The sequence below is a fragment of the Falco cherrug genome, chromosome 8 (genome assembly GCF_023634085.1).
Source record: "Falco cherrug isolate bFalChe1 chromosome 8, bFalChe1.pri, whole genome shotgun sequence".
NCBI lineage: Eukaryota > Metazoa > Chordata > Aves > Falconiformes > Falconidae > Falco > Falco cherrug.
Genome location: NC_073704.1, coordinates 63,095,979 through 63,116,853, shown reverse-complemented (window position 1 = coordinate 63,116,853; position 20,875 = coordinate 63,095,979). Strand labels below are relative to the sequence as shown.

Here is a 20,875-nt window from a genome sequence, read left to right as displayed (position 1 = left end):
TTCCTCTGGATACTTTGATTTGCTTTGAATAGTAAAGGTTAAAAAAACCAACAGTGCTAATGTTGAGGTACACAAACCTTAAGTAGTCTTCATGCACAGAAAAAAACCACCAAATTCAGTTTCTCCCCTGTTTGTCCCCATCTTCCTTTTTCATCTCCCCAAAAGATACAAAGCCTCTTTTAGTTGATACGCTTCAAAATACCTGATGTGTGCAGTTAGGTACAAATTTCCTCTATTTCAGAATAAACTGCTGTTGTTCTCTCTCTGCATGTTGGTAGTGTTGGATCACAGGTGGTGGGTTTAGACTCTGCACAGCATTAGCATGTCTGTGAGTAGAGGTTACTTTGGTGTTTGTCTTGTAAGCAGAAGAGCGCTCGTTGCTGTGACAGGAAGAGAATATGCCATTTGAAGTGTAACGTGCCCTGCCATCTCATTTCAAGAACTGTCACGTGTGTTGGATTTTATCATTAGTAAGTCATTGGCTTTAGTTATTGATGAAATGAGATGTTGGATCCTCATACTCTGGGGAGTCATGCATAAGGCTTTATTAGGAATTAAATTTCAATCTGTGTATGGCAAAATCTGTCTTTGGTGTTTGTGACCATGAATAAGCACACAGAAAATAATTCACAGACTTCAGTGCTAAGAAGAAGAGAATCACAGGAACAGCCAGTGCTGATGCAACCTGTGCAGCTTGCCTGGAGGGGTGCGTGAGAAGGGATTCAGCATCTTCGGTGTAAGAAAGACGAGGTTACATGGTGGCTTGAATGATTTCAGAGGTGGTCAGTTACTGATGCAAGGAGTCAATGTGGTACACTCGCAGGACTGTGATTAGCCAACAAATGATGATCTCACTAGGATTTTTCTTTGTTACCAGTGCCACGGAGTGCGCACGTGTCTGCACATATGTCTCTTGGTGCAAACCTGGTGGCTTCCTCAGAATATACATACATATTTTGATCAGCATTTGGTGGGAAATGATATAAACTTCTTAAAGCAACAGCTCATTCCTAAATCTGCTTTTATGTCAGTTAATTAGGAATATATAAAAAGAGTCATGTTAACACTGTTAGGTGTTTTCCTGGATGAGCGAGTGCTAAGTGGCAAGAAGTAAACAACCACCTTTCCGACAGAAAATCTGCAAGCTGTTGGCTTTTCAGCAGCCTGAATTGAAATACTAATCCTTGCTTTGTAGACTGTAAGCTTCTAATTGGAAAGTGTCATACTCACAGTACTTGGTGTAGCAAAAAAAGTAATTTGTAACTCAACAGATGACTTAAGAAATCAAAACACGATAACCAGTTGCCTGTTTGACAAGTAAATAAGAAATGGGTGCCTATTTTTTTCCATATTCCACTATAATCTGACAAAATAATGAATTTTTGTGAGATATGGTTTGTTCTGAGCATAGATTTGACTCTTAACTTTGAGTCTGCTTATATGTGACTGTTTGTTCCCAATGGTCTTGAAAAACAGGCTTTGTAGTGTAATCCTTTGTGTCGGCCCATGCGAGAATGGGCAGGGTAAGGAGGAAGGTTTTGGAACAAAACTTTCATTTGACAGGAACATGCAGTAACATTTCTGCCAGAGTGGGAAAACTGTTTACAAACGTGCCAGCAGTTTTCCTCTCTGGAATAAGACTTGTGTTTCAGTCTCCAGCCTCTTGCTAAATGCTTGTTGACAGATGCTGAATGGGGCCTGATGGACCTTTTGTGAGCCCTGCTTGCTCAGGGAGGGCTCGATGCTTTCCAGCACTCTGCAAGGCATTCAGCTGGGCTCCAGTGGTACAGTGTTAGAATCCTCAGCGTAACGCTGTTTAAGGTTTTAAATGCCTAATGTCTCAGGTACGGGTAGTTTTCTGCTTTCTAAAGAAGACTTAGATACTATAGATACTGAAATTTGGTGTTACTTTATCCCAGCTCAGAATTTTTTCCTTTCACGATTATACAGTAGATTTCTTGTGTTTGCTTTTAAAGGGAGTTACCTATGTAATCTCAGTTAACTCCTTAAAATGTAAATCTCTGCGCATTAAATACACTATGATTAGTATTTATGATTAAAGTTAATCTTTGTTTTTATAAAAACATTACCCATTAATTTGTGACATGAGCTTGCATCTACTGCTCAGTGTGGAGCTCCCTGCTTGTTATACCTGGAGCTCAAGCTGCAGAAATCCCTGTGACTGGCTATGAAATACAGATTTGGATGCAGATACTTTATAAGTAATATTTTAAATGATTGTTACCATCTTTGAAGCCCTTCCTTTCTCTTCATGCCTCTTACTTAAGAAAAAGAGCCCTAGTACTGTACTCCTTTGCTACATTTTTGTGGTTCATAGGGCAGTGTTGTTTCACAAGAGCACTGGACTCTTGCAGAATAAGTATTTATAGCTGGGGGGTCTGCAGGAGTGGTTTTGGTGTGTTGTGTGGTTGTTTTTTTTTTTTTTTTATTCCAGTAAAATACAGTGAACATATGCTGGCAGTGTTCTTTCTTCTCACTCAGACTGAACAGGTTTATATTTCTGTTTATATCTTCAAAGCACATAATGACGTGAATTTGTTCTTGCAAGACTTATGTAAGGAGGAATGCTAGGCTTGATCTCCTTAGGTAGGTGAACAGACTGAGGTCTGGCTTCCACTTGCAGGGATGTGCAGTAGCTGTGTCAAGGTGCTGCTGGCACTGTTTTTTTTCCCTTTGACAGCATAGCCAGCCAGTGAGATCCTGAGCATAAACGTGTATTTGGAGGAAGACTTCTCAAATGTGTCTTTTCCGGGACACAAAATAGCACCGCTGCCCACAAAGTGATGGAGGAGGTGGCTCTGTTGTGGTGGGTCAAGTTCAAGTCAAAGGGCCATGGTGTCAGCCTGAGCACATGTGGCCAGCTGCCTACCTGGGGCAGCTCTGGGCATCCCTGTAGTTACATGGGATCTTTATCCCTGGGAATTTCTGGCCTCTGTTGCCTTTCTCAATTTTTTCACTTAACTGTCTGAATCCTGCAGGTCCCCTGCAGTGCTGTCCTGGCTTGGGGGGTGGTGGTCACTGTGTGTGAAGCTGGGGTCATTTGAAGCAAGCTCTAGTTCAAACTTAATGGATTGGAAAGAAATGTGCCGTTAGTATTAATTATACCTGCTCTTGTTTCAAATCTGATTTGTTAGCCTGATGATGTATCTTTTTGGGGGTATGCATTCTGTGCGTGTTAGTGGCTGTAACGTAGATAAGCATCCAGACAGGAACTAGGGTCATGCAGCAGGGCATTATCACATCTGAGATAAATACTTAGTAATTTCTAGTTCTTGGTCTGGTTCTCAACCTGATAAATAATGCAGCTATGTTTCTTAATTACAAAAGAAAAAAGTAATTGTGACTGTTTTTGCTCAACTATGTCCCAAATGTTTAGTACCATGCAGCAGGTGCTTACAAAACTACATCCAGACTAAGAACAGATATCTTTCTTATGTTAACACTTTTAGGAAAAAATGTTTAATGGTAGTTCTGGTGCTTAATAAAAGTTAAACTACTGTTTTGATCTTGGATCAAGTAGTCGGAAATTAAATGGTTCAAATATTTATCTTCACAATTAAAAAATAAAAGCTGAGATAGCAAGTTTTGCACTTCCATTTCTTGCAGTCATCAAACTCAAACAGGTTTAACGACTTGATACAAATTTCTGCATCACCCTCAAGCCTGTAAACGCAAATCTTTTTATTTGAGCAAAGTTCTTCTAATTTGTTACCTACATACATTTTTGACAGTTCTGATTTTTTTAAAATGAGGACTATATATATTTCTAAAAATAGTGTATGTATGTTGTAATGCATATTTCTATAGAGTTGTGACAACATTTTGAATTTTTTCAATTGTTAGTTCATTGTAGAGTACAAAAAAGAAATTTGTGCCAATTTTTTTTTTTACTCTCATAAGAGGATGATGAGGTTTAAAAGATTTATTATAATATTAAGTTTTATGGACAGTATCTTAATACTTGCATCATGTAAAGATTTCCTGGAGCCTTGTAGGAGCATTTATCTTCAGAGAAGTCTGTCACCAAAGACTGCTTGAGTGGCAAGTTTCTTGTTCTTTGATCATTACTTAATGTAATCCTGTCAGAGGCTGGAGTTAGCATAGGGTATCTCACAATTGTGGGAAGTTAAGTCACATTTCAGTATACTGGATCAAACCCATTAGGTTCTTTACCATCACTAATCCTTTCCCTTTTAAATGTATAAAACACTATAGATCTTTTATAATCTATTTTTAACTACCAGGTAAGCTGCCTAAAATGGTACCTTTTATTGGTCTAAACCAGCTGAGACTGACTTACAGCATGCCTCCAGCTGCCTTCTGTTAAACTTGGATGCAATATCCGCTGGCATCTGTTTATTTGGGATATCAGTTAACTCTAATGCGGCTGTGGCTGATCTGTGAGTGGCTAAAATCACTTGTTCTTGAGCTGCAGGAGGAGTCTCTTTTCAGCTCGTTGCTTTTTAATGTGTTTATGTCCATGCTTCCTCTTTTTGACACTTAAAAAATGCTTGACAGAATTTTAGCTTTATTAACTGACAAATCAGAAGAAGGTTTGGGTCTTGCTGAAGCCCGTGAGTCTTGCTGTGTACTAAGTGGGTACAGAAGTTAATGCTGTCGGTAGCTTTCTGGAGGCATTGTGTGATGCAAAGCGATAACGCATGTTCCTTCTTCCTGACAGTGTTTTCACAACATGAGGATTTTCTCTATTCTGATTTCCATCTTAAATTTTGCATGGCTGGGTTGGATCCCAGCTCACAGGTGCTCAAGAGGAGCCATGGTGCAGGACCCTCCCTTGGCCCGGCTGTCTGGGCAGGATGGGAGCTTGGTAAGAGCCCAGCTGCGCAGTCGCTTGTTTGCAACTTTTTTGAATTTCTGCTCTTTTAAGTGTTTCTCTTGCATCTGTGATCAAAAACCAGCAGTGTTTGCAGCATGTTCATGTCCTGAGCAGATGAGTTCAGGTCTGTTGTGGCCAGCGCCTGAAGGGAGCTGGCCACAGCCCCTGGCCCTTGGCGAGGAGAGGGGGCTCAGCCCCCGGCTCTCTGGGAATCAGAATCCCTGTCAGACTGCTAGGCTGCTCTCTGGGGGATGGCAATGAGGTAGCAGTTGGGCAGCTCTGTTACCAAGTGATGTCACCCAGGTACCTGTTCCCGGGCTAAATGCTGCTTCACCAGTCGGGCTGGGAACAACCCCTGGCACAGGAGCCCATGCTTGGCATCTGAGCTCGCCCTGGTCTGCCAAGGCGGCTGCCCCCGGGCGCTTCCCTCTGCTCTTGTGAGCAAGGGGGAAACTGCCAAATGCACATTCGCTTATATTTTATTGTATGTATTGATTGTTAGGGGTTTTTTTTGTCTGCTTGGTCTGTCAGCAGTGTTACTGTCAAGGACTCCTTGAAAGTCTGTTGCTGGTTGTGATGGTCGTTAACAAAACACCAATCCTCAAAATGTGCTGTGCATTGAAAATCTTCCTAGGAATTTCCATAGACCGCTGATGCTTCCCAAACCAATTAATGAGCGTCTGTAGCTTCCAAAGAGTAATGACTTGGACAGGATGTACACAAAATAAAAAATACTCACTGAAAATACTGCCCTCCAGTTACAATCTGTGTTTTTCAGATTAAAAGTTTATTTTTGAAAAATTACATATGCAACATGTAAACTTCAATTTATCTATAATGAAAGTGGTTGTAGTTATTGCAAACTTACTCAGGCGTTTCCCTGAAGATTTTATAGACTTGACAAGCAGATTATAGCTCAACTGTGAATTACAGAAATTGCCTCTGTTTGGAGGTGACATGTGCAGCTGTTTAACAGCATTTAAGGGTGATGCACAAATGAAACTGCATCAAACTGAAACTAGGGAGGATATATTTTAAGCGGGCACCTGTATTTACTCAGCTGTCGCTGCTGGCAGTAGTGTACAGCCCTTCCCATTGCCTGTGGCAGTGGGTGATGGCACTGTGTTGGGATGCGGCATCGTTCTGCAGGATGAATGGATATCTTCCTGCTCCGCCAGGCTCCCAGCTTCGGTCCCAGAACAAGATACCAAGTTGCTGTGAGGTTGCCAATAGAATCATCAGGTCTGTGTAATAGGACTGACTATAATAGTAACAGGCCTGACTTACCCATCTTTCACCTTTTTATACAGCTGAAGAAGCAGCTAATTTTTGCCATATGAACACATACATATTTTGCCAACTGCTTTAAAGAAAGTTTCTCTCCTCCCCTCCGCCACCAGTGCTTACACCGTATTTTTCTGCTCTTCTCTTGCCTCAAAGACTTTTTTTTTTTAAACCTCTCTGTCTCAAATAAGATGAGCACTTAATTGTACAGCCGCTTCATGTCCAGGTGCTGGTGAATGCTGGAGTGACAGTCAGCCCCATGACCCCAGTATCATCCCTGCAGCAGGTTTGTGTTACCCTCCCCTTGCTCAGCAGAGCAGCAGAGCTGCGCTTGTCTGTGTGATAATTCAAGAAGAACTTGTGGATATTTTTGCATTGCTTGCAGTTGACACGTACCAGTGTTTTTACAACTGATCACTTTAACCAGGAAGCCCGGAAACATTTGTAAGCAGATCCTGAGCACAGTCTGTCTGTTGCAGGGAAATCTCCCCTTTATGTTAACTGAGATTGAACTGGAGAGTTGTTCAGACCTTGACCTAAGCTGGTGCTGACAGTGCTGTGGGTGGGGTGTACTGTTGTTGTTCTGTGGCAGCTTGTAGCGGAAGATCCAAAAATTCTAGACACTTTGCAAATTAACATGTATAAGAAGTAGAAATTTGGGTCATTATTGGTATCCTTTCCATACAATAATCAGTTATTCGCCTTTAACTGCATGGACAAATTTATACTGTGGCAGAAATTAACTCAGTTCCTTGGAAAATGCCTGAGAAAATATTGTATGTATCATGTTCAGAGAGTTAATCTCTGTTTTGATGGACCCTAAGGGATGGGGTGGCAGTTCCACAGTCATTAGTTCTTTATGAGCAGCCTCTTAAACTAACTAGATGAGAATGATGTGGAAGGGTTGTGCCCACTGCTCATAATTGTATAGTGTCACTTGGGTGGTTGATGGTAAAAAGCAGTGCTCTGCACCCCAGAAGGGCATCTCGGCCTTTTTGGGGACTCATATGCAAAAGGTTTTTGAGTTGCAGTTCTCTGTCAAATCCTTCTTTGTAACATTGTTGTTTCAGTCTTTTCAAATGACATATTGAGTGGCTTCTTGTAGAAAACCGACAGGGTAGTAGCCGGCAAGCTGGTCGCCTGCATGCAGGGAGATGGTAGTGTGCGTGGATCTGTTTTCTTATTTCCTGTCTTCCATCTGGGCTGTTTCTGTTCAATATGCTGTACTGAAGTGTAGCAGCCTGGTTGTATTCTCTCATTTGTAGGCAACTCAACCTTTCACTTGGGTTCGGGTTTATCGTGCCTTAGAGAGAAGCAGTCGTGTGAAGGGTCACTGTGGTTTCAGCCTGAAGAGTTGTAAGCTTGAGTTGCTGGGCTGAACGTCACATAACACTGAAGGTCTTCTTTAAAGGACTGTGATGGTGTTGCCTTCAACTTTGTATTCGAGTTAAAATGGTTTTCTAATTTAGAACATGAAAATTCACATCAACTCAGTCATGTTCTTCGGAAGCCTTCTGGACCAGTTTAGGGGCTGAGAACATCCTGAGCAATTTTCAGTTAAAATCACTATCAGAAAATGTCAGTGCATAATGCAAGCATTTGAATGCCCTGTTTTCCTTGAAAAACTTGGCATGAAAACCACTATCTGTGTGAGAGAATAGCTAGAAGAATATCTCTGGTTTTGGCATGGAACTGATTGCTATCTAATGACATTTAACAGCATTTGTAATTTTACATTTGATATGTGGAAACTTTTTCTTAATGGGGATATATTTGACAGATGAAATACTTGATACAGTTGATTAAATGAAGCCTCTGGCTAAATGGGACCAGGGCTGTGGCTTAATTCCTTGTTGATACTTTGTTCTTGCAAGTCAGAGTTGCTTTCTCTCACTGAGTATTGAAGTGTTTGTGTTCTTGTATGACTAAGGTTTTAGTTTAAGGTGATGCAGCCACAATGCCTGTATTGTCTTTATGAGTTTGATTTTATTTACTGCAAGGTTTGGTTACCAGTTGTGGTTTGCCAGCCTGGGCTGTAAGCGTGGCACCTGGCCCACCCGCTGCTTTGTTAAGGTCAGTTCTTGGACTGGGTGAGGGTAACTGGGCTCTGCTGCGGTCTTGCTCTTGGTGGAAGGAGGGACCCCAGTTGATGCTGGGGGGGGAAAATTTCCTGTAGCATACTCAGCTTCCTCTTTTTAAGGTGATAAAGAGCTGCGTCATACCAGAAAATGAGAAAGTTTGGAAATCTCTAGGCTGCAGTGCTTTGCCTGAGCTGTGCTGGGGTCTGCGCTGCACTTCCCCAGCGCGGCACACTTGATGATCTGCGCGTTGTGCTGCGGTTACTCTGTTAGTAAACCCCTTGAGGGTATTTTTGCCGGTGCCTTACCCACCCCTTTCTCCCCTGTTCAGTGGCCTCGGGCTATGGCCTAGGGACAGCCTTGGCCCAGGGACAGCCGGGGTGCCTGCGCTGGATCATGCCCGAATCCAGGCAGGTCTGTCACAAGCAGCAGCGCGGTGCCGCCAGACATGGGTCTGTTCCCAGGGAAAAAAATGTTCATGAGATGTCGCGTCTGAGAGGATGTGTGTCACATACACTCTTGAAGCTGGATGCCCTGACACTAATAGATGAGAGCTGACTGTCCAAAATCACCCTTGCTTAGACAGAAACTTAACAATTTGGAAGGACACAGATCCCTCCTCCCTTCCTGCTTTCAGGCTTCCAGTTTGGTGTTAAACCTCAAGAAAAATGACAGAAGAAATATTGGAAGTGGCATTTTAATAATTTTTAACCTCATCTGTGGAGTTAATGTATTACTTTCAAGGTCATTTAATCAGAGACCTTTTTCTTGAGAGGTATGCTGGTACCTTATGTTCTAAATAGTCTTAATCTGCTCATTTTAGCTTGAGACAACAGTTTTTATAAATGAGGGAAGAAAAAAGGGGTATTTTCTGTTGTCTTTCATATCAACTTCTGAGGATGAAAATGCATATATACGTTGGTGGGCTTTGTAATTTCCAAATGTGAAACTCCAGCTGGTTTCCCAGTACGTGGCAGCCGAGGAAATTACAGCCGGGTCCGTGCTAGGTTTGGGCTGTGATTTCAGTTTTGAGACTAGGTTGAAGGTAACTTTTAGTGAGCAAAATTCTAAATGTGTTTGGGAAATTTTGCTGTGGAATATTAGAGATTTCGTTCTTTCAGTATTTCTGGGTGAATGCAGTCCCACAAACTGACCCTCTGGGGTTTGTTTCTACTCCTCCTCATCACCAGGGATTTTTGGGTTCTGTACCTTCCCAAACTCAGCGCCCCTTGCTGAAATGAGATGTCAGGAAGGAAGGGAGGAGCATTATATGAATCGTCTCGGTTCAAACCGTAGAAATGAACTTTCTGTTTGAGTCTGTAGTAGAGGGGCTTCCCCCTTCCCCCCGTGCTGGCGTTGTCCCTGTTTACGATGCTGATCATGCTGCTGCCCGACTCTGCAGAGAGTGTGTGCACCGACAGACAGAGATCTGCAGGAGAGTGCTGTAATTTATAAACATATTTAAGAAAGTATTATAAATCATGTAAATCTGAACTGCTGCAAATAGGAGATGACCTGTCCATCCTTAACACAATGGCTGAAAAAAGATGGTTGTGGTAGTGCAAAAGCGATGGAGAAATTGAATCCATGGTGCCTTTTTATTGTTCCTTCTGTATTGCCGGTGCTATATTTAGAAGCTTACATCACTTCAGGGATGGTGACAGTCTCTGCCCTCCCTCTCCCACTCCCTCCTGCTCTCCCTGGCTCCTTCCCTTAGGATGGGTTGTGTTTTCATACTACTTACAAGTCCTACAGATCTTTCGGTAGGATTTTTCTGCAGCCTGTTAGTAAGCGCTACCATGGAAAGTGATGTATGTAAGGATGCGGTTGCACCACGTAATGTCACCCTGAAGGGGAATGGGAGCTCGTGGTGCTGCTTTCCCTGCCTCCGCTTCCGAAAAGGGTCAGGATGAGGGTGGAGAGTTGTATTTTTTTTCTTTTTCTCCTTTAAACAGGAATTCCTGACAAGCCCTGATGAGGGGCTAACCTCACCACGGAAGTACAATGATTAATTTATGATGCTTAAGTTAAATGGCGGGGAGAAATCAGAGAAGCATGCCAGTGACACTGAACCAAGCGAGCTGTGCTGGCGTAGCAGGGGCTGCATCTAGCTCACACTGCAGCTGGCTCTGCGTGCTGCACCCCGTGCTCCCCATCGCCTGCCTTTCCAAAAAGATTTAAAGTACTCCAATATATTGAAATAACTTCTTGATGCAGGTGCCCTTACTGCTAAAATATTTCTGCGTTATGCTGCTGTGCTTGGCAATTCCCACTTGCAAAACTGTGTTAAAATGAATTATTTTGGTCTGAAACGTCTTTGCCCGGGTGGGTGCAGTGACGGATTGCTTTCCAAGCAGCTGGTCTCCTTCCCCAGCCCCCACCGTGGGCTCCGAGTCAGGATGCTACCTTAATTTGCTCCCCCCATTTTGAGTACAGCAGCTAAGGTACCCGCTCATAGCTGAGCACTATTGCAGGGGGATGTGGCAGGGGACAGCGTGCCAGCAGCCACCTGGGTCTGAGGACAAAAGGACAGAAGTCTGCAAGCCCAGCCCTCAGACCCAGGCCCCGCGGCTCGATGGCACGCCGGTGGCTTCTGCCTTCTCAGCCAGTGCCATGATGGCTTTGAGATCAGCCTCGTCCTCCCCGCCGGCGCTGCACAATGGGCTTTTCTTTCCCTGACTGATCAGGAAAAAGTAGTGCTGCTTGACGGGTACCTTCTGCTGCCAGCTGCGAGTGCTCTCTGCCCCTGCAGAACTTCGATTTGTGGTGTCCTTAAACAAGAGAAGACTCTAATCCTGCTTAACTGTACGTGCATTTAAATTATGAAAGGCCTTACTAGCCTTTTAAAAACATCCCATTTTTCAGTGACTTACTCTTGTTAGGCAATTAGAACATGCAGATTTATTTAACAGTTGGGAGGATTCAGATAGCAGTATGGGAGGATAAAGGGAATGATGCATAGAGATGTATGGAGTGGCATTTCAAGCATGGTAAGAAATCAGTGCTAAGAAACAAAGACCACCTTTAATTCAGAGGCTGAAAACTGAAGGGTTTTTTCCTTAAGATTCTCTGAAAACTTCAAACGTGGCTTAAAATGAGACTGGCGATTTACTGTTTGTGATTCTGCCTGGTGCTGCAGTTCTTCAGGTATTTTGATTGTGATCACTGTGGAGCAGCCTTTGTATTGGATTTTTTTTTTCTTCCCATCTCAGAGTTGCTCTAGTTTTGAGATTTTTTTTTTTTATTTTTTTTTTTTGGTTAAACAAACGATTTATAAAAACTTACAGCCTTGCACTGCAGGGAGCTGGGGCTGCAGAAATGTGTATTTAAAAAAAAAAAGAAGAAAGAAAAGGAAAAAAAACCCCACAAACCCCAAACAGAAATGAGTGGGGGGGGTTGCCCCAGAAGCTGGGGTGTGGAACTAGGTCAGGTTTTCCCCCCCGCTCGGGGCGGCGCGGGCTGGCAGGGCTACGCAGAGCTGGCTGCAGCCCCCCGGGACCACCGCCGCGCTCATTGGCAGGGCGGCAGGGGGATGATGTCATCTTCACTTAAAGGCAAAACTAGAAGGAAATAGAATTTTGTTCCCATTATTGAGCTCGTGTTTACAGTAGCTGTAAAATATGGCATCCGTGCCAAAATCTGTAGTGGATTGGATTTCATGCACAATGCAGCGAGTTTAAAATGCAGTTGGGAGATGAATATCTGCCCCCTTAGCCGAGGGATGGAGTTTGTGCGCTATCGGCGTGCGTGCAGGCAGGGAGAGGTTTCCTTTAGCTGGGTGGGTTTTCTTTTCTCCTTGATGTAAATTGTGGTGGTGATAACTATAATACAGGTAACGCTGCATAAAAGTATTCAGATGCTCGTTGCTGCTGAAGATTTATCAGTATGGCATCATATTTGATATTTAAGATGCTTCTGAATGCAATTTTGTAAATTATTAGAAAAGATGTGGTACAGTCATGTAAGGTGAAGCTGACATATCTAGCCTATTGTTTAGTATTGAAGAAACAGTAAAAGAAACAGCTGTTTGTATGCGTGGTGTAGTGCATTTTAAAAAACGAAAGTAATTACTTAAAATTCTTTCCGCTTTTAAAAATCAAATCAACTTTGTTTGCAAATTTTGCAAGTGCAGGAATGAAGTTCTGACTTTCCTTTACATTTAATACAAATTAAACCCAGTAATGTTTATGAAGCCTTGTTCCATCTATTATTTTTGTTGTCTGAGGGAGATTAGATAAATTCAGACATCAATACCAATTGTATTTTTTTCCTTCTAGGACAGTTTTGGAAGGTGCTAGGGGAAGGGGTTTTTTCTTAGTTAAGGTGCAGCTCCTATCATAACTTGGGTTATATGCTCGGAAGAATTCGACTTCTGGATGACTGCTGCAAAGAGCCGTTGGTTTGAGATGGGGTGGGGTGCTGTTGATGTAACTTGGCTTTCAAAATGTGAGAATCTTCTTCCACGTGCACCTTGGCAAGCAGATGAAAAAGAGCTTTCTGTGGATTGTCTCAAACCACCTGATCAAGTATTCAAGAATAAGCAAAGAAACAACAGAAAAAAGGGATTTTTTTGGCTCTTACTGTTCTAACTGTGTCTGCCACCAGACCACTCTTGGAAGCTCCTCTTCCCTATGGGAGGTATGGCCATCAAGGGCTAGTTTTATTTTGGAGAATTACCCTCGAGTCTGAAGCAAAGTGGGAATAATGAGATACAAAGTAAGGAGATTTCTTTCCAAAGAGAGGACGATAGAAACAGTCAGTGCCCCTTCTTGCAGGTGAAGTAAATAATCCAGAGTACTAAATACTGGCTGTAACAGAGCCAGCACCCTCTGCCCTGTCCCTTTCTCTTCTGTGCTTTCCTCCCTTCTTGCATGGTAGCAGAAGTCATTCGCCTTCTAGGAATTGAAAGCATCGCGGCAGTCCCAGCTCAAAGGTGGGGGATCTCGTAGGTGCTTCCTCAGAGCAGCTCACCAGCAGGCTGGGCTGCCATCCAAGATACTGTGCTGCTTGCAAATATTTCAGTTTTTAGCTGCAAAAAGAAATTATAAAACTAAATTGGCTACTGCAGATTTAAGGCAGTTCTTGTTAGAAACAGAATTGGGCTTGGGGGGGGTGGTGGGGGGAGAACCACCCACCAAAACTTTCAGCATGGTTTCAAAACCGTTAAAATTATGAGAATTATAAACACCCCCTTTCAGTAAGAAATTTACTTCTCATTCTAGACAGAAATCTTCTAATGAATGTGTAGGATGAGAAAAATGTTGAGGCTTCTATGTGACATACATACATAAAAGCAGAAATTACTTTATTGTGAACTGGTTATGGGTGTATCTGTGCATGCATGTGAATGTCTGCAGATATTTATTTTACTTATTTCTAAATTTGGATGCAAAGATTAGAAATAGTCCACCTAAATGCTGTTGAAAGTGTTAATAAATGTATGAGATTGTTTTGGGTTTTTTTAATGATTTAGCAAAAGAAAAATATTCAGTGTTACAGTAGCTGCATTAATAGATCATAAAATGATATAAAACATAATGTGGAGCAGGGGTGTTTTGCTGAGCAGTAGTTGTACTGATATGTGTGTTTATATTAGGTCAATAAAGATGCTCTGTTGGCTGCATCTGCAGATACAGTAGCCAATTGATCTAATGCAGTTTCTAAAGGCTTTCTATACAGGTGATGTCATCCTTTTAGCTCGGTTCCCCTCCCACTCTCTTTCCTCCTTATTAGATATTTCATCTTGCTGCGGAGCATCCAATCGATGGGAGCTTCTCCTGAGGGAGCTGCTGAGAAGCAAGCAAAGATAGTAGGAATTAGGACTCCAGCAGTCAGTCTTGCTGTAGCCATGGACGTACTGTTTTGTTGTGCATTACAGAAATGTTTTAATTGGAAAAGCTAGGCGTGGATTAACTGTGGTATCTGGCTGATGCATTAGAATACTAAGCAACACTGCAGAGTTGTAAACTGCATTAAAAAAAGGAGGGGGGGGGTGTCAAAAGAGAAGAAGGTTTGTATTGCAGAGGCTTTTGATACATTCCACAGTACAAACCTGTTAGAGCATATATCCTGGAGCTACAACCCGGACACTAATTCAATTTTTGCAGTTATGATGGACCAGAGTATAAAGAAGAAACTTTAATATCCAGAGTGTGGGATTCCTGAATCGCCTAAGACTCTGAAGAACCTTTGCAAAATTTCGTCTACAATATGAATGTGAAGTTTTCGAAAAGTGGACCTGAAGATGAGCCACTTGTAAATGCATTTTAGTGAAGAGAAAAAAGGAATTTGAAGAATTCATATCTCACCTTTTAATGTATTGTTGCTTTAACCTGCAGTTCTAATCCATTTCCAGAATTCAATTTTAGCAGCACTTTTTGGGTGCACGCCTCTTGCCTGGGGGAATGTATGGATATTTGTATTTGAAAAGCTAGGAAACATTTTGATTTGAATTTATGTGCTTGTTAAAACTGGAACATTTTTATAGGAATTGCTGCTGCTGCTAACTCACTGCAATACTGAAAACTACTCAGATATAGTGGAAGCTGTAATCGAATTCAGTGTGAAATTCAAGCCTGAGAAGTTGCATACATGTACATTTGCTGCTTTGGTTTATGATTTGGAAAGAGAATCCAGAAGGGATTTTGCTCACTATTTTTCTTCTGTGGCTTTTATTTGAGAAAGGAAACTTTTCGCCCCCAGCCTAGAAATGGCTTTTCTTGTTCGGTGTTATGCCAACTGCCTGCAACCGTGGGCCTCCAAAGTAAGTAAGATTTTGTCTGTGCTGCATTTCTCTGACATGTATTGACAACCGTGGTGCTATTTGAATGTTCACTTCTCCTCCGAGCGGCACTCAGGGTTTGAGATGCTGGACTCCTGGCTGTGCATGGACTGTTCTTGTAGAATTGTTTCTAAACAGGAAGGGGGGACATTGAAATCTTGGAATTGTCTTATATACAAATAGCTTACAAATTAACAGGCAGTATAAAAAATGCTGTTTGCTTATGAAATGTGTAAAGCTTGCTTTTTAGCCTGTGAATATGAAGTAAGTTATTATCCAAATGTAACATTTTTATGAGTGCATATTTTGCTAACTTGAAAATATTGGTATGCAAACACACGGATGTTCTAATTTTCAAGCTGTATGAAGCTGTGCTGCTTGTTTCCTTTGTGCAGCATTGTGAATTTGGTTAATTATTTAGCTGAACTATGTAATTACAATTAGCTTTAAAGGACACAATTTATTTTGTGTGTCTGAAGATGCAGTATTTCTGTGAAACTGGGGAGGAAAGGGTGTTTCTTTTAAAGGGGGTAATGAAATCTAGAACATTCAAGCAAACCTACCTATTGAGGTAAAAGCCTTTAAAGAAATTTAAAAATACACTATTTGTCAGGCTTTTACTATTTGGTATGCTCAGTCAGAACATTAGCGGAGTTGCCGATATTTTATTAATGCTACTGCCAAGAAGTAGTCGCCTAAGACATGGGAATGGCTTTATAAACCTGAGGCCAGGCATATATTAATTACTATTTATCACGATTTTGTATTTATATTGTAGTCATACAGGCTGGATAAAGATTGTGCAACTTTCTTGCACGTGAGAGCTGGCAGGGTTTGAAGGCAGCAGGCAAAACGCTTGTGCTCTTGACATAGTGAGACACAGCGCTGACTTTGGAGCAAGAAATTTGCTCTTGACTCCGGTCCCAAAAAGTTTAGTGTCTAAGTGACGTGAGGGTGTGGGGTGGCACAAGGGAGACGCGCAGCGGGGTGCATGGGGTCCCTGTGCAGGGTTTTCCCTGTTTGGTTTTTGTGTCTGATACACTGCGAGTTCCATTTACATTTTATGGGGGCGAAAGTGCTGGGCTTCAGGGCTTCTGTATGCAGCTGCCAAACTCAACGTGTGAATAAGCGGATGTACGTGGGGCTGAATTCTGGCTGTTCCGTGTGTGCTGAGCCCACCGCATCGTCAGGTGGAGCGGAGCTGCGGGTTCTCGTTGCCTTGGAGGGACGACGGGCGCCGTGTGCTCAGCCAGGTGATCGCGGCTCCTTGCCTCGGTGTTCCTATGGCTGACGCTGGCCTCTTGGTATCGTCATCCGTGTCTCGAGTATACATGTAGACTCTTTATCTGTCTTCCCTTCCTACTCAGCAGCCATGGAATACGAAAGGATGAGTTTGCTTAATGCGGTCTTACCTGTGCCACCCTTGTTAAGGAGGTCTGAATGTGCAATATTGCTTTAAAAAAATGGGAATGCTTAGTCACGTTGGTGCTTCAGCTGAGATTGCACTTTCTGTAGAGTTTGGGCCAAAGTGAGAAACCGCAAACAAGAAACCCTGTACTCAAGTAAGGCTTCAGTGTGGGTAAAATAATAATAATGTTAAAAAAATTGTAAAAGTTTTTGGTCTCCTGTGTCAGCTCTGTGGACCATACCCAGCGGATTGCTGCCATACCAGTCAAGCCATTTAATCACTCATTTACTATTCATAAATGAAATGGTATAAAATGTTGGGGAAGAGGAGGCTTCTTTTTTTCTTTCTTTTCTAAGTCTAATGAAAACAGATTAACTGGTTTTGCATTCCAATCCATAGCTAAAAAAATCCATCTTCATTTTTTAAACAACAAAAAGAAAAGCACCTGTATTCCTCTTCTGCAAAACCCTGCTAAGTCCCCGAAAAAGCCTGCAAGCCCCCCCCCAGACCTTTAAACTGGTCTGTTCATAGTCTTCTGCAGCTCTGAAGGGAAATGTGCATGGGACTGAACACGCTGATGAGGTGAATTATATCAGAGTTTGTTCCATTTTGGTTTTATCTGAGCTTTGTGCCACAAATCTGTTTCTAGGACAGGTGTGTTAGAATAATTCATATTATAGCAACATAACTGAGGTCGGAATTTTAAACATGCAGGTTTATAACTTTTAACTAGAAAATTTCAAGTATTTTACGGTCCTAGTTTCAAAACAGTATCATTTCTTGCTGTAAAGCAGCGAACGCCTGATTCTTCACTTGCGTTCTCAGTGATTAAGTTACAAATTTTAGATTATGTAGATATCTGTCCCAGAATTTATTTACTTAAGTTGCTTTTAAACTGGTATTGGACAATATTCTGAAAATGGGCTGTTGACTCAGTTGTAATTATAGCTGTCATGAACGTGACAGTGTAATGGTACATCTGTTTAATCAGAGTGAGATGAAGTCATATTTCATATGACTAATCAGAAAGGTAAGCTTTCGTGAAGGTATGTAAAGGAGAATACTTCTGAGGGCTAACCTTAACCGAAGGAGGTTAGCTTGTGTGCCTGTCGGGTGGCTGGCAGGAGAAGCCAGTTTTAGGAGCTCTGCCACTGCCCGGAAGGTACTTGGAGCGTAAGGAGCATCTGCAGCAGTTAGCGTTGCTCACCCCCCTCATCTCACAGAGACTCTATTGCTTTTTGGCTTCTGAAAGCAAGAGGGACGGAGCAGAGTTCTGTAGAGTCATCAGTGTAATCTTGTTTTCTGCATAGAGCTGCTGAAAGGAGGATAAACTGGGGGAGAGAATGGTGCTTTTCTGCAGCACACCGTTCTCAGCCCTTCCGTGCAGGCTTGTAGAGGTCAGTGGTGTTTCTCAAGACTATGCTGACGCTTGGGAAGGCGTCCAAGAGAGATCACCATCTCCTCTGCAGGGAGATGACGATTGTTCCTCTGTCAGCTGTCAGAGGTACTGGAGGTACCAGTACCGGGGCAGGACTGCACATCATAAATGGTCTCTGCCCCATGGACCGTACACTCTTGGAATGGTAGGCTGTGGCAGATGAGATAATAGACGTAGGCATCCTTAAGCCGACAAGGTTTGTATGATAAGCAATGAGGAGTGTGGCCAGCAGCAATCAAAGCAGTCCCAGCTGTCAAGCTACTGTGACTTTGGAGGAAGATGAAGGAAGGTTGTGGGCTTTGCCTTGGTCCTGTGGAGACCTGTTTCCACAGACTGCTTGTATGTGTGAGGACAAGAGACGTTCAACTTACATTAAACAAAATTCCTCTGATACCAATGCAAAATTTTAAAGCAAAAAAAAAAAAATCATTCAAGTGTATCTCAGCAAGATTCTGATCATCTTTGTAATTCTGATTGTAACTTTCTTGGCGTCTGTTAAATTGTCTGTAATGCACTTTGGTATTAGACTCTTAAACATAGATGTGTTACAAAGTCATTATGAAAGAGAGCTCTAAACTTAACGATTTAGATGTATACAGTTCTCCTGTAATAGAAATTTTATGCACATCCCAACAGTTTTCCAAGCCTAGAATGCGTACAGAGTTACCCCGTTTGTGTAGCGGGAGGGTCTGATGAGGAAAATATGGAGTGATTGGATAATGTATCTATAGAGGATATTTAAAAAGGGATGCTTTTTGAGATAATGTGCTTTTTATAGAAAATAGGGGATTTTGAATTAACATCTAAGCTTCTAAAATGTTTTTTCCTGAAGGAAAACAGTTTCATTCAAGATCCCAGGTGCGTGTTAAACTTAAGAGAAAAATTACCGTCTACTGTCATAAGTTTCTGTGTTGTTCTTCTCTTTCTGCTCTTCAGACAAAATCTAATAACCCAAAGTAGAACAAGATACATTTGCCCTGTAAAAGTTTGTATCTGGGTTAGAGCAGAAGAAGACTTGGAAACATTTTTCAGTCCCATTCCTGTTTCTGCTGTTGTCTGACAGAGATGTGACGCAAGTTTTAGTTTGCGTAGCTAAAGTCAGTGTAACATCGTCTCCCAGTTCCAAAGGGCATCGATTTGATCTCCAAGATCTTGTGTTGAAATCCTCATGCGATTGAAGATTATTTTCAGCTCCTCAGAAGAAAACCAGAGCTTGGATAGGGTGTCCTTGATTTGATTTGATGTCATCCTTATCTTTGCTAATGCAATACTTAAATGCAAAGTAGCCCTGGTAGTATGAATTTTAAATGTTTTCAGAGCAAATAGAGTAACTGATCCTTCACTTTTTTTTCAGTCACGTTTGAAACGTCTTTTGCTTCCTCTTGGCCTTGCCTCTCCCTCCATCTTTCTGTCTGTGCCTGTAGCTTCCAGCCCAAGTTTCAGTGTTGCAGAGCACCCTGTCGTCACTGGGAGCAGGACCTGTGGGTGCTTGTCACTGGAGCGTATGAGTATGTGTGCAGGCGGTAGTCCTGCGAGCTCCTTTCTTCTAGCTCCTGATGGTTCTCTTCCCTCTGTGCACTCTGGTTGGCATGCTTTAGCCCTCTCTTGAGGTTTTGGAGTTTCAGCCAGCTCCTCAGAGTATTTACGGTCTCTGCTATTCCATATTTTATGATCTTTTTCCCCTCCATCCCCTGCACAGAAGGATTGCCTTGTTTCTTCATCTTAATTGATTTGTGGGAGCACAGGCTCTCGGTTCCTGGGTGCTCTGATCCCTGAGCACTGGTGAGTGAGTGCTTGGCCTGATGAGCGATGATTTTCCTTACACTTGGTTAAAAGTTCAACTCTTGTTTTCTGTAGTAACTTGCAGAATACTTTATATACGAATTTTTAAAAGCACTTTTTGCTTGATAGTTGAGTAAGATAAAAATGGTTTAATATGAGCCATGTGGCCATTTACTGTAGAAAGCTTGGTTTTTCTTGTAATCCAGTATGTAATATGTTAAAGTTAAATGCAAGTACACATTGTACTACTTTTCAACAGAAAAAGCCTTTTCCTGAAGTATTGTTTTTATCGGAAATTGGCTCTTAATATGCAAATAAACACCTATCTGTTCATTTATTTCCTCTTAGACTTTGTTTGTTTTAAACTTGCTTTGTTAGAATTCTGCCTACAGCTACAGCATAGTCCGGGACCACCCTGTTTTGCTCCTCTCACTTCCACGAATGCATGTCTTCATGAATACAGAAAGAAAATGTAGATGGAAGATTGGTGCTCCTTTTGGTTTTTTGGCATATACAGGATCCAAGGACCTCATTACACAGCTCTTAGCTGAGAGGTAATATGTTGCCGAGTGTTGCTTGCAGAATTGGCATGCTCGTGCTGTGTTCCATGCATCTTCACAGCCTGGGTAGGTGCGCCCCTGGAGCTGACTGTCACTTGCATGTCATTGCAGTGAAGTGAGGTTGTAGCAGCCTGAGGATGTGTGAAGAGGGACCATCATCACCACTGTATTTTGCCAATCAGTGTATGTAAGAGTTTATAAATTATTCAGCTGAGATGAAACTCAATGTAGATTTGGAATTTCACGTGCCCTGCAGTATTGTCTCGGGATGAGAGCTCCCCAAATGCCGGGCTGCTGTCACCTGTGTGGCTGCTGGAGTTTTAATGACTTGTGAAACTTCAGCTCCTTACAGAACTCATAGCTGCTCTCACAGTTTGTTTTCTACTGTAATTATTTAGACAAGGCTCTCTTTAGTCTTGTAATATATTAGTTTTCAGTGGCAAGAACAAACAGTAGAATCTAAACTCTGGCACTGAACATAAGTCTTTTGCTGTTACGTTTTCATAATAACAAAACACAATTCTTGAAATCTTAAAAATCTTACACTGTGAATGGACCAGAGAAGAGTTGGACCTGTATTAGCTGATGGTTGTGAAAAATGTAACTTATGTTTACATGTTGGATTTTTCCAGTACTGTGAAACTCCCATCAATACTGGTACATCTTTTTCACAGGTGAATTTTCAC

General features: G+C 42.1%; 1 protein-coding gene across 6 annotated transcripts in view; it reads left to right on the top strand.

Moving 5' to 3' along the window:
• Window positions 1-20,875, top strand: part of RAPGEF6 (Rap guanine nucleotide exchange factor 6) — a 132,897-nt gene that overhangs the window by 48,220 nt on the left and 63,802 nt on the right. The gene's annotated exons all lie outside the window — the stretch shown is intronic.